Source organism: Pantherophis guttatus, chromosome 3 (genome assembly GCF_059756535.1).
Source record: "Pantherophis guttatus breed Tessera chromosome 3, ASM5975653v1, whole genome shotgun sequence".
In the NCBI taxonomy this organism is placed as follows: domain Eukaryota; kingdom Metazoa; phylum Chordata; class Lepidosauria; order Squamata; family Colubridae; genus Pantherophis; species Pantherophis guttatus.
The window spans coordinates 76,618,689-76,633,278 of NC_142065.1; the positions used below are offsets into that span (position 1 = coordinate 76,618,689).

The 14,590-nt window shown below is 39.7% G+C and overlaps 2 long non-coding RNA genes across 2 annotated transcripts in view; both read left to right on the forward strand.

The window, feature by feature from the left end:
* The window catches only part of LOC132711327 (uncharacterized), a 297,945-nt gene that overhangs the window by 30,064 nt on the left and 253,291 nt on the right, over positions 1–14,590 (forward strand). The gene's annotated exons all lie outside the window — the stretch shown is intronic.
* LOC132711326 (uncharacterized) overlaps positions 3,635–14,590 on the forward strand; it is a 183,729-nt gene continuing 172,773 nt past the window's right edge. The window contains exon 1 of the long non-coding RNA XR_009622135.1: positions 3,635–3,649. This is a non-coding gene — a long non-coding RNA (uncharacterized LOC132711326). The remainder of the gene's footprint in view (positions 3,650–14,590) is intronic.

The following is a 14,590-nucleotide window of genomic DNA, read 5'->3' on the forward strand; positions in this document are numbered from 1 at the left end:
AAATTTCCGCTACTGGTTCTCCAGAACTGGTCAGAACCTGCTGGATTTCACCCCTGCCTGGTGCCAAAAGGTTGGAGGCCACTGCTTTAGAAGATATTAACCTTCTGATATTTAAATTGGACACCCCTATACATTTTATATGTACAATACATATCAATGTGACATATACCGTTTTTTCATATACATCTTCTTCAGGGTAGAGATTACAAGGATGAAAAAAAGACAGCAAATGCTCCAAATTATTCAGCAAACAGCCAGTATAGATTGGCTGAACTGATGTAGAATGTATCCTACTGCCAATTAAAAATACAAACATTCACTAACTCTTCTGCAAAGTAAGCTCCCAACTTTTTTGTTGATTTACTTTTATGTAGTGGTATGCTTCCTGTAAGCTGTGGGTTTTCTGGATGATTGGCATGCTTAGTCCCCCTTAGAAAGGATCTTTTTGCTCTTGATCAAGTGTCAGTTTAGGCATGTCCTAATCCCAAACTTTTCCTACTTGATCAGGACCTGGAAAACTGGCCACTGACTTGCATTTGTGGGCTTTTGTATAATTCTAATGGTTCTGGATGCAACCTGGCTTAGAGAGTGCCATAAAGCACTATGAAATAATATCTAAATCTAAATGCTATGCTATTGCTAATATAATAAATACAGTCATGGCCTTACTTAATAAACACTTAAACAAGTTCTGGGCCTGAGCTAAACAAAGAGTATCTGTATAAACATGCAGGCAAACAATGGAGAAAAGGCAGAAATGGCATTTCTTCTGCCTTGCCACCCTGCCCATTTTTTATATTAGTAAAATTTTGGACTAGTCAGTACAAGCCTCATAGTCACTGAGTCTTTGTCGGGAGAGACTTGTTCCAATCATGCAAAATTGAAAAGGAGAACAACCTGGAGCCCATATTCACAATGCTAAGAAAGGGGACCAGCGGGAAGTCTAATATTCCATTAGTGCAGAAAAGAGCAAAGTTAAAGTTTATAGCCAACCAAATTAAGAAGCTGAGAGCTGAGGAAATGAGTGAAGTTCAAAGCAATTTTAGACCCACCAGCCAAAAGAGCTCTGATAGAATTTAATGAGATAATAAAATTCAGCTCACTGTCACTGAGTGTTTCCCACATATGGAACTGAAGTGTTCTTCATGTATGAGATTGAAGTTGCAATGTTGTATATTGTCTGTATCAATCCCAGGAGCAGTAGAAAGCCACTGAATTTGTAAAGCACTTTGAAGCCACCTGATTCAATTTCCTGCTTTGAAACAAGTCTTCCTGAAAATGCGTTATGAATCTGCTTGAATGGAATAATCTGATCGAAGCATTGTTGAATTGGAGTACTCTTTCAAAGCTCTGCATAAACTAATATATCACTGCTGTGATTCCTTGGATTTTCAAATATTGCCTCAAGGGATAACTATAAATATTGATGTAAATGTTCTTGAAAGCATGAATAATATCTTCTTCAGTGTGCTATTTTGTAAGAAAACCCTAAATTCGAGATAAATTTTAAATCTATGTAATTTTTAAAAATTCTTTTGAACCTAACAGAAGGTTGGGACTAATTACATTCAGTAAGAGGGTCAGGACTCTGTTTGCTCTTCCAGAAGGAGGATAATGTTCCAAAAACTGCATAAAAGTAAAGGTAAAGGTTCCCCTCACACATATGTACTAGTTGTTCCCGACTCTAGGGGGTGGTACTCATCTCTGTTTCAAAGCCGAAGAGCCAGCGCTGTCCAAAGACGTCTCCATAGTCATGTTGTTGGCATGACTAAAAGAAAGTTTGAATGTGCTGAACCTGGTGAGGGCTGCAAAGAAAAAAAAATCCATAAAAAAATCCTCCTGTGTTGCTTTATGGCAGAGAAGTTGGGCCATGACTCATGATGCTGTTGATTGCTCCATTCTAAGCCCTCTGCCTCTCTCTCACTGCCCTCTCAATCACATAACCCAGATTCTCCCTTATCATTCTTTAAACTCTTTATCATCCTTCAAATCAAATTTGGTACTCAGCGACTTTCATAAGAAACACCCAAGCTCTTTTTTTTTGATATCATCTTGAAATGGTTTGCCACCACTATCATCCAGGAATTTATTTCAACTTTCCAGCCTAGACTACAACCCAGTACTTCTCAGGTGACCCCACACAAGAACTAATAAAGATCAACCTTTATATGGATGAGAGGATGTTGTAGATGACTACAACATCCAGAAAAGCTGTGTTTTTTTTTTTCTGTTGAGGTTCAAGACAATGCAAATTGCCTCATCAAGATCCACATCCAGTAGCTGGGCAAGGTACTATACTTTCACATACATATAAAAAGCTAGGTTTTAAAGAATACAGAATAATAGAGTTTGAAGGGACCTTTAAGGTCTTCTAGACCAACCCCCTGCTCAAGCAGCAAACCCTATGCATTTCAGATAAGTGGCTGTCCAGTCTCTTCTTAAAAACTTCCAAGTAATGAAGCACACACAACTTCTGAAGGCAAGTCATTCCACTGGTTAATTGTTCTCACTGTTAGGAAGTTTCTCCTTAGCTCTACTTTGCTTCTCCCCTTGATTAGTTTCCATCCATTGTTTCTTGTCTTGCCTTCTGATGCTTTGGAAAATAGGTTGATCCTTTCTTCTTTGTGGCAACCCCTCAAATATTGGAACACTGCTATCATATTGTCCCTAGTCCTTTTCTCTAGATTAGTGATGTGACGCCTCTCCTGCGCGAGCTGCACTGGCTCCCGGTGGTCTTCCGGGTGCGCTTCAAGGTTTTGGTTACCACCTTTAGAGCGCTCCATGGCTTAGGACCAGGATATCTATGAGACCACCTTCTGCCACCAGTAGCCTCTCACAGACCAGTACGCTCCCATAGAGAGGGGCTCCACAGGGTGCCGTCGGTCAAACAGTGTCGACTGGCGGTCCCCAGAGGGAGAGCCTTCTCTGTGGGGGCACCTGCCATCTGGAACGAGCTCCCCCCTGAGATACAGCAAATCCCGGATCTGCGTGCTTTCTGCCTTGCCCTTAAAACTTTCCTTTTCCAGCAGGCTGGCCTGGCCTAACCTCTTTTTTAAAATTGTTTTAAATTTTAAATTTGTCTTATAAATTGGGGTGTTTTAAATTTGTTTTCGGGCCATGGTATTTAATATATTTTAAATGGTTTTTAACATTTGTACTATATGTATTTTATCTTGGCTGTTCACCTCCCTGAATCCTTCGGGAGTAGGGCGGTATATAAATTTAATAAATAAAAAATAAAAAAATAAAGTGATATCCAATTCCTGCAACCTTTTTCATATGTTTTAGTCTCCAGGTTCTTAATCATCTTAGTTGCTCTTCTCTACACTCCTTCCAAAATCCCAACATGTTTTTTATATAATGTGGTGATCAAAACTCACAGTATTCCAGGTGTGGTCTTACTAAGGTTTTATATAACAGTACCTTAGCACATGATCTTGATTTTATCCTTCTGTTTATACAACCAAGGATTGCATTGGCTGTTTTGGCTGCTGCTGCACACTACTCGCTCATATTTAAGTGATTGACCACTAGGACTGCAAAATCCCTGTCGCAATGACTGCTTATATGGGGAAACGTTTTCCTATGCAGAGAAGCTGGCTATAGAAAGGACTGGAGGAGGCATTTGGAGAAAAGGAAGCCCAGAAAAGTAAGTTATTTACTTTGCTTCTTGTAGACAAGAGGCTTAGTGTGGGGAAAACTAGGTTGCTTATAAGCAGATTCAAGAAGTGCTTTGCTCATTGAAATAAAGTACTGTTTTGAAGCCTTGAATGATGGATATGCCTGCCAGTGTCTGTTTGGATCTACCAACCTCTCGACCAGGAGTGGTCTACCCTTGCACACGTGTTGCCATGATACCCAAGTTAAATGGTTAAATTTCTGGCCATTTGAGCAGAGTTTGAGTGTGGTTCTAAAAGGTATGGGATTAATTCACCTCCTATTAGTCTCTTGCTCTGATTCCTACCTTAAAACGCTGAGATATGTTGACACAATTATGTCATACATCAAACACATTCTTGGACTGTACCCCCAGAAGAGATAAAATAAAATCTAGCTTAGTCTCCCTCAAGTGAAACTCAGTTCATGATAGCTAACAGGATATGGACAAGTTGTTTTCTTGGCTATGATACAAAAGCGGTTTGCCATTGCTGTAATTTACTGTGTTTTGCATCTTCTTTGTTTGTACCTCTGCATTTCCTGGTAGCTTTCCATTTAAGTACTGGTCATAACATGCTACATTATGTTTTTACAAGAATAAACAGCATCAGCTAGATGCTGCCATTTGCTCTGACATACACTATAGATGCACATCTAGAAGAACTGCATTTCCCATAGTTCCTGACAGAGTACATTGCACCTACCTCTGTACTTTTTAAGACCATTACTCCAAGCCCAGGCCCTTTGCCCAGCTCCATCACTATCCCTGTATGAACTGGTATTTCAGTTCTCATTTGCAAGCAGCATGATTCATATAGGGCCTGGTGGCTCAGCAGACTAATAGCGTTGTGATTAACACCAGCTGTCTGCAATTACTGTAAGTTCGAATCTCACCAGGCTCAAGGTTGACTCAGCCTTCCATCCTTTCTAAGGTAGGTGAAATGAGGACCCGGTTTGTGGGGGCAATAAGCTGACTTTGTATAAATATACAAAAGTATGAAGGCTATTGCTTAACGCATTATAAGCCACCCTGAGTCTCCGGAGAAGGGCAGCATATAAATCAAATTTAAAATATATATATACAGACCAGAGGTTTCCAAACTTGGCAACTTTAAGACTTGTGGACTTCAGCTCCCAGAATTTCTCGGCCAAGCTTTAAATCCATGTTTGCAGACACACACACATACACACACACCGATATACATAATATAGAAATCCATTAATCTTTCGAAACTAATTTTGGTGAGGGTTTCTAGAGCCTTTGGTGAGAACATAGAAACACAGCAGTAGAGGGATTTTCCTGGAGTGCAAATGAATTCACCTGTGATAGGCCTATAAAATCTGGACCCTGAACACTGTCATTTGGGTGGGGTATGGGTTCTATTGTTTGTTCAAGAGAGAAGTGACTCAATTGTTCTGACTGACTTTGCAATGGGGAAATGGTAAGTTATTTGACAGAGGAGGAGGCATATCGGAAATCAAGAGTGAGAGCCGGAGTTATGCTTTAAGAAATGTCAGCATGTCTCACGCCAGGGGGCTAGATTAAATACAGGGGTATAGTAGCATTAGCAGGTATGGGAATAACAAAGATGTGTAAATACAGCTTTTAACTGTGGGTGTAACTGAATAGTGCGGGAAGAACTATGCCTGGCTCTACCTTACCAGCAAGTGGTGTTAATTTTTCAATTCTTTGACAGCCCCAATAATCTAGTGGGTTGGAGAGCAAGGATTTAAAATGATATATCATGAAAAGAATTAACTGCTATTTAAAAGGGATACTCTTAAGAGTTGAACTCACTTATGTGCTATACATTATAACCCTGCCTTCAGAGCTACATTAGCTTAAAACTCGAAATGTAATTCTTTTGCTCTAGGAAAATGAATTGAGTCATTTCCTACGTCTCTGAGTACCCTGATCTAGGCTTTTAGGAAACTAAAATTGACCTCCTCGTGCCCTTTGGATGTCTGTTTGAAATGTGAGGCATGAACTTGTAGAAAAGGTGACAGCTGCGAAACGGATTGTCTTTCATTTGTCATCCCCAATGGGTGCATTTCTACTGATTTCAAGAAGGAACTGTGAAATGTTGTGGGGTTGGTTTGTCTAATTTCATTTATTTTTTTCACTTTTGGCCTCCTCACAAGTTTTTAAATAGGATTGGGTAATCCTTTGGAGCAGTAGGGGGCAGTGCAGAGCTATAGAGTGGAGGACCTGGTGAATTGACCTCCGGAAAACTTCAAGGGAAATAATATAGAAGGAAGACTTCTTGCAAGGAGCCTTGAGTACACTCTGTTCGCTCATATTGTTCTTCATCCTATTGCTAATGAGAGTGGAGAGGGCTGATATTAGTTTGATTATTACTCTTCTTCCTTGTTTTCCTTGATCCCCTCCTCCCTTCATTGAAACTACAGCCTTTCCAATTTTGTCCCACCTTCTTTCTTTCTCAGCTGCTGCCGATCTTTTAAAGTCCTGGCACAAAAATCTTTACGTTGGTATGAAGGACAAAGTAAGCTGAAAAGACTCGAGGCTTCATATGCAAATAATTTTAGCATTTCCCTCAATGGCAGGAGCTTATAAAGGAAAGTTATCTCCAGTTTTATGACGTCTAATAAGAGGCAGCTTGTGAGAAGTGAAATAGCCTGTTTCTGTTGGCGAGCAGCAGCGCGATCAAAAGCTGAAATCTACAAACCAGATATATATTTGGAGCAAGGCTCAGAATGTTCTCATAGATAGCAATGGGAATTTTTTAATGAGATGATTTCTCAGACACCGAGCACATAGCCGAGGTAGGAAGTAGCAGAAGACTAATTTTAGAAGTCTACTGGAGGGAAATCTGAGGCCTTTGGGGTTAGCGGGGTGTTGGCAACACGGGTTTTCACAAGGAAAGGCTTGCTGTATCTCTTTCAACATTTGAAATATTAGTTTGTTTTCCCAGAGCTAGGAGGACAACTGGTCGTCTTCTAAAAGAAAATAAAATTTCCTCCTGTGGTATAAATTAGTCATTGGTACACCACGACTTGTGACATGGAGAGATGGGCCTTTTCTTTGAGGCCAAAATATGACAAGGGATCGGCTAGTACCTGCCCATAAACTATGTCCCTGACTGTTCAGAATGAGTTTTGCATTCCAGAATTAATTAGTTCCCTACTTTTTAATTTCCAGAGGAAAAATTCAATTTGTGGATCACAGCCAGTGGCAGTAATCTGTTTTCAAATAGGGGTGCCATTTTCCATTACTACTGCCAAATGCAGACTCTTGCCTGTTAATTCAGCATATAATATGAAGTCAGATAGCCATTTGAATGTTAAAATTACCATTTCACCATGTAAAGCTTTGAGTAGTGAGAGGTGAACTCCCTAGTTTGCTTAGCATTTAGCTTTGGGGAGGGGGAGATCCTCCTAGCTCATAGATCTACCATGAAATATATGAAATTTATACCACGTTAAGAAGAATCCAAAAGGTTATGATAGTCTTCTGATCCACCTTTCCTATGTGAATTTAGGACTTTTAAGTGGCACCACCGACTGACAGAACTTAGCCTTAAGTAAAATTGACTTCATCTGAACAATCTCAGTGGCTAGAATTCATAGATGTTGTAATTTCAAATGCCTTCCAATTTTTAGAGGATGTTGGCTTTAGCTAATTTGTGCTAATCTGAAAGTATTTTACAAAGTTTGCTGATGGTTCTGTTATTTTCTGTATATTATATCCCCATCCCCTGATCCGCAATATAAGGCAGATATACAATTTTCTTTGGATCACTCTTGGCACTGGAATGACACATTTGGAGTTGCAGTCCCCAAAGAGACTGAGGCTAGCATAAACAAGCCCTGTAATCAGACAAAAAAAACCCCAACACCCACCTGGAATTAAATTCAAAATTCATTTGCAGTATGAGAACATTAACATTAGTACTCTCCAAGCACTTAATAGTTTCCCTTTTCTCATCCATTAAAAGGGCAGATATTAAAGCCTCTCAAAAGTTTTCAGAGGCTACTTCAAGCCCTAGGCCAAAGGTGTTGCACTTTGAAATGGGATGTTATGGGATGTTATGAATATTTTAATCAATAAGAACTGAATGTGCTTATTTGCTTTTATTCTTGGTTCTAAAAAGCCAGTCAGAACAGACTCCTTTTCCTAAATATTCCTTCTAAATGTTTTCTCTGGTCTGTTTTGTCATGCCTTGCCTTAACGTGCATTCAATTGTATAGTTTCTGATAACTTTGACTAAAGAAGACCAACAAGGTAACCTTTTCTGAAACGAGAAATGTATTGTGTTGTGTTACAAATAAGCACAACTCAACATTCTTTCTAATAGTGAGCCCCACACTTTTCTCTGTGAGTACCCTTCAGGCACTAAAATGTAACACACAACAAGGGGTATAACTTTTTTTTTTTTTTTTTTGCATTCATCATGCTTTCATTAGAAAAAGCATGGATCTGGTTTTCTGGGAAAAGATGGGAAAACAAATGTCAAATCTTTATTTCTTAATGTATAGGTTCAATTACATCAAAACAATGTATTTTCCCCAGAAGGCCATTTTTTAATACAGCCACAGCTTCATGCTGTAAGCTATTTTCTACAAGAGCCAAAAATACATTTTCACAACATAATCCATCAGAAATTCTTTGTAGGGAAACTATATTGTGATCATTAATTAAATATGATATGTATAAGAGTACATTCATCTTACTTTGTGAAATATCATTAATTTCAAGCAACATTTGCAATAGATATTCCAGTTTATTAAATTAGAAAAGAATCATTCCTCCTATAAATTCAAGGTGATTGTGGTTAAGATACATGGTTTCTTCTTCTATCAAGATATGACCAACCGGGAGGTAATATTAACAAGATCTAGTGATAACAAGAACCAGACCTAGGAGGACCATTTTGTTTTCCAAATGGTACTTACTTGGTTGTACTTTGCAGTGGGTCTGCAGTTTGTGGAACATTTATATGTTTGTGGAAAATTCTGTGTCTACTTATTCAAGGATCAGCTATAATCTCATTGACGGACTTCAGTTGCTGTGGTCATACAGAGTATGCTTTCAATTTTTATTTGTTCAGATTTCTTTGTCTCTTTCTTCAAAGGGCTCAGAAGACCCTTATCTCACCTTATCTGCACAACATCTCTACAAAATAGTTGAGGCTGCAAGTAATCATTTGCTGAAGGTCACCTCTCTGACTAGTGATTTAAATCGCTCTCCCGCCCACATACAAACTGCACGCTAACCACTACTCAGGAATCAATTACCATTGCATTTGGGACCTTGAAGTCTTAATAAAAGCAAAAAGCATGAATTGTTGTGAACATTTGATTTACAGACAACCTAACTATCTAAGGGCCTTTTTTTCCCCCTTTTCATTATTTTGATGGGAAGTTGCAAAAAATGGTTGAGAGCCACTTATTTTCTGAAAATGTTAATTGAGCTGCATCTTTAAAGCAAGGTATACAGGTGTAAGGTATGAGGAAATTAACCCTGGTTAACTCTTTTGCCTTTTCAGCATTGTGAGTTTCAAGCATAATAATTTTTTCTTTCTTACTCTATCAATACCTATTTGTATCCTCTTACAATCATTTTTGAAAAAAAAATAGTAAAAAAGCCAAAATTCTCAAGACAGTGTGCATTAATTACCCAGGATTCCATGCATGTAAAATCTGTTCTTCCCCAACAGCTCAATTTTTGTGTTGTTTGTATAGGTAAGATTACACAGTCTAACAACCAGGTGTAGATATAATTTACAGCATGGATTAATTTATACTGTCCTCTTCCTAGATCTGTGCAAAGTCTCAAATCTGAACTTTTCTGGACATACACGGAATCCAGCAGAAGGTTTCCATTTTGCTTCTCCCCCACAGGCTATTTCACATTCCGCATAAAACGGAATGTCATTTGTCATTTTGTAAGCCGCCTTGAGTCCCTAGGGAGAAAGGCGGCATATAAATTGCAATAATAAATAAATAAATAAATAAATAAATAAATAAATAAATAAATAAACAAATAAATAAATAAATAAATAAATAAAACAACTTTCAGTAATAATATCACCTCTACAAAATAAATTCTCCTAACTATTTCATAGAAATAGTTCGAAAGCCTTTTGTGCAATTTGAATGTTTGCAATTTGGGGATTGGGGGGGTGGGAACAGTCAAACCTTCCTATTAATTAGCATTATTGAAAATTAACAGTGTGACAGAGGTGACTTTAGAGATAAATATATTCAGATGAAGAGAAATAAATATAGGGACTGTAGGTCTTTGGAAATTTTTTTTTTATTTTATTTTTTAGAAAAGTGTCTGCTCACTTTGTCATTCTGAGACAAAGGTAATAAAGTCACACTCAATTTCAGCTCAGCTCTCGGTGAATACAGGAATGCATGATATTTGCTTGGCAGCAGCACAGAAGTGGCTTGCCACTATTCTCTTGTGGGATTGCTTGTTTATTTATTGTTGATCTGTTTGCACAGTCCAAGCAGATCTCACCCTTCTTAGCTTCTGAACCAGATGGGTTCAGCCACCTTTCGGGACTTAGAAACAAAACTTGATAGCATGTGCAAAAATGTCCCTGCAGTCAGGGTAAATGAAGATTTCAGATTAAGAGGGGCTTGTTTTTACAAGTGGAGAGGAAGGTATATCAAGAATTGAGTTAAAGGTGAATGAGCAGGGGGCAGGCACTATTAGATAGGGCAGCAAGGGTAGAAACAGCATGGCGAAAGTGGCATGGCACAAAATATGTATCCAGGTAAGTGGTAATCAAAGCATAGGTGCTGCTAAATTCAATGTACCATAGCTCAGGCAAAGACATGGGAAACCTTCCCTCCCTCCTTCCCTCCTTTGGGGACTTAGGAACAAAACTTTCCCCTAACAATTTCTAAGATTGGAAACAATTCTTGCAAAACCGCCTCACCTTTCCCATTTTCTCCAAAGGAAGCCTCAAAGCACCAAACCATACACAAAGAAATTTGGGTTGCTTTATTTCAATATCGAGATTCGGACCCTATTATCATCTTTCAAATAACTACTGATAGCCTTTTAGATGAATACCAGCTCTATCTTTATTTTAAGATTACATTAACAGAATCCTGGAAGTTTGAAAATATTTTATCTTTCCTCTTCTTTAACTTTGCGGAAAACTAAGAAGGGTCCCGTCCTTTTTTGGACCCAAATATTTTTTTTTATCAAGGCTTATCCTCCTGCTCTCAAGGTCATTCCAACAGACCATTACAACTATTCAGGATTTACATTTGAATCTGCTGTCACATAACACCAGCAAGTAAGTCAGCAAGCAATATACTAAGAGTTTATGGGGAAAGGATGCATTTTTGAGACTGAGACAGCGGTGAAATCCAGCAGGTTCTGACCAATTCTGGAGAACCAATAGCAGGAATTTTGAGCAGTTCGGAGAACCGGTAGTGGAAATTTTGAGTAGTTCGGAGAACCGGCAAATACCACCTCTGGCTGACCCCAGAATGGGGAGGGAATGGAGATTTTGCAATATCCTTCCCCCAGGAGTAGGGTGAGAATGGGGATTTTGCAGTATCCTTCCCTTGCCATGCGCCCACCAAGCCATACCATGCCCACCAAGCCACACCCACAGAACTGGTAGTAAAAAAAATTGGATTTCACCACTGGTGTGAGCTATTCGTATGGGCAGAGATGCAAAATCGCCTACACTTGAGATAACTTCACCCTTTGATCTACAGGTAGTCCTTGACTTACAAAGTTCATTTAATGACTGTTTAAAGTTAATGACGGCATTGAAAAAAGTGACTTATGACTGTTTTTCACACTTATGACCGTTGCAGCAATCCCAAAGTCATGTGATCAAAATTTGGATGCTTGCCAACCGACTCACATTTATGATGGTTGCAATGTCCTCGGGGTCCTATGATCCCTTTTTGTGATCTTCTGACCTGCAAAGTCAACGGGGAAGCCAGATTCACTTAACAATCGTGTTACTAACTTAACAGCTGCAGTGATTCACTTAAGAACCGTGACAACAAATGTCGTAAAATGGGGCAAAATTCAATGAACAAATGTTTTGTTTAGCAATAAAAATTTGGGGTTCAGTTGTGGTTGTAGGTCAAGGGACTGCCTGTACATCTTTTATCTAGGTGTTGCATTTCTCAGAGTCTTTGCTAGGCAAGTCTCTGTATATAACAGATTTTACCCAGTAATCAATCTGCTATCATCCTCTTCTTATGATGTCCCCAGCAAATTTCTGATACTCAGTAAACAATAACAAAATATGATATTACCATATTAAAAGATAAATACAGTAATGGCTACTGCAAATGCTGGGAAATTGAACTTGGGTAATTAATAATACAAAGACTATGTTGTTGTTATTTTTCCCTCCATGGTTGAAGACAGCAATCTGGAAAAAGAGAAATCCCTCAAGGGTTTAATGTGGAAGCAGCCTAAAACATATATTAAAAATGTTTCTGTCAATGTTAATTTTACACAGCATGAATTTTCCAATAGGAAACCATTCAACTCTGAGCGTTTTGCTGTTTGTGAAAGGGAATCCATGTATTGAATCACATTGACTTAAAGTGACCCATTTTAACAAAAATCAAATAAACTTATAATAAAAATGCACCCCCCCCCCATAGGTTTGCAAAATGTCAGATCGTTAAAGGGGGACCAATGTTCCATTCACTCATAAAACATCTTTAAAAGGGAGAAATGGTTATTTGCACGCTTTCCATATCGCATAGGGCTGGGCCCACTTCAGGTTCAGTTCCAAAAAAGTGCTTTGGCACTTGCTGCTATCTGTCCTTGATACTCAATCCTGGGCAAAAGCACAGGTAATCCTTGACTTATGGCTACAATTGAGTCCAAAGATGCTGTTGCTAAGCCAGACATTTGTTAAGTGAGTTTTGCCGCATTTTACGACCTTTCTTGCCACAGTTGTTAAGCGAATCACTGCAGTAACAAGGGTTGTTAAGTGAATCTGGCTTCCCCCATTGACTTTGCTCCTCAGAAGGTTTGCAAAAGGGGATCACGTGACCCCTGGGATACTGCAACCGTCATAAATATGAGTCAGTTGTCAAGCATCTGAATTTTAATCACGTGACCACAGGGAATGCTGCAAAGGTTGTGTGAAAAACGGTCATAAGTCACTTTTTTCAGTGCCGTTGTGACTTTAAACAGTCATTAAATGAACTGTTATCTCAAGTGTAGACATTTTGCATTTCTGCCTATACATTCAGCTCATACGTCATGTCACTTTTTTCAGTGCCGTTGTCAGCTCTGGAAGCCATCTTTTGCATTGGACCTTCAGGCCTGCCACATTTAGTGCCTGGGAGGGGCAGATTGTATGGAGCTGGGGAGATATAGTCATAATAAGATTCCTTTCTCTGGGAGTCAAGGACAATCCTGCCCTGCACCTGGAGGGATGTGACTGGAAGGCATCTCCAGTTGGGATGGTGCATTGATTGGGCCATGTGATGGACATGTGGATGCTGGGCAGGGATTTGGATTTTCATTTGGGTGGAGAAAACTTGGAAGCTTTCAGATTCAGGTTTTCCCAAATTTAACATTATGACATCTCTAATAAAATGGAACTTTGAGGAACTCCGAGCCTCAGAGTTTTCTTTCATTGGGGGTGTTATTTGGAACCCTGACAGCCATTTTAACTTTGAACTATCAGTAAATGAACTGTTGTAAGTCAAGGTCTACCTGGGTTACATTTCCATCCCTCAGTGTCAGCCCTTTGATGTAGTCCAGACCAGGAAACCAAAACCAAGGATACTAATTCTATCTTTATTGTACGTTTACAGTAATGGAATCTTGCAAGTCTGAATGGACCTCTTCTCCCTTGCCTTTTACTTTGAGAACTAGAGAGGTGTTGTGACACAGGCCCAAGTAGGTACTTTAGATGCAAACAGTTCCAAAACAAACAGACTTTTTTAGAACAGCTGAGAATTAACTCATTCTCAGCCAGAGGTGGGTTTCAGCGATTCTGACCAGTTCTGGAGAACCAGTAGTGGAAATTTTGAATAATTCAGAGAACTGGCAGTAAAAATTCTGACTGGCCCCGCCCCCATCTATTCTCTGCCTCCCAAGTCCCAGCTGATCAGGAAGAAATGGGGATTTTGCAGTAACCTTCCCTTGGATTGGGGAGGGAATGGAGATTTTACAGTATCCTTCCCCTGGAATGGGGTGGAAATGGAGAGTTTACAGTATCCTTCCCCTGGAATGGGGTGGGAATGGAGAGTTTACAGTATCCTTCCCCTGCCATGCCCACCAAGCCACACCCATATAACTGGTAGTAAAAAAAATTGAAACCCACCACTGTTCTCAGCGTAGTCCAAACTAAATCAAAACAAACTCTTCATAACACAAATTCTTCAGTCTAATCACCAACCTTGGGATAATTAGGCAAACTGCCAAAGGTTTCTCTTGGCAAAAGTTCAGAAGCAGAAGTCACTGACAAGAGATAAGTGCAGCAAGACAAAAATGATTCTATCAACGTTGTTTACCGACAAAGAGCCCAAGAGCTGTTGCTGGTCTTTTAAGCCTTATGGGAAGGTCCAATCATTTCTTGGCCCTACTCCTGAGTCATCCTCTTTGCTGTAGCTACTCTTGCCTTCTGGCAGCTTTTCTCATACGTGCATTAGGAACAGGCTCCTCCTGTTCCTCTGTCTCTCTACTGTCAGCCTCTGGAGGTTCCGGAGTCTGCACCTCACTCCCCAATAGCCCTGGCCCCATCTCTGCCTCCGATGTAGAGCCCTCATCTGGGCCTTCCCTAGCCTCCAGGACTGGCCCCTGTTCTTCCTCAGCCTCATTGCTGTCCGACTCCGCTGTCAGCTCCGCAGGCTGCTGGTGGACCACAACTGGAGGGCTCCTGCCAAAATGCTTTCTCTACCCCTATTTCTACTTTGGATTCAGATTTCTCTTATCCGATTGTTGTCTAGTCCTGTC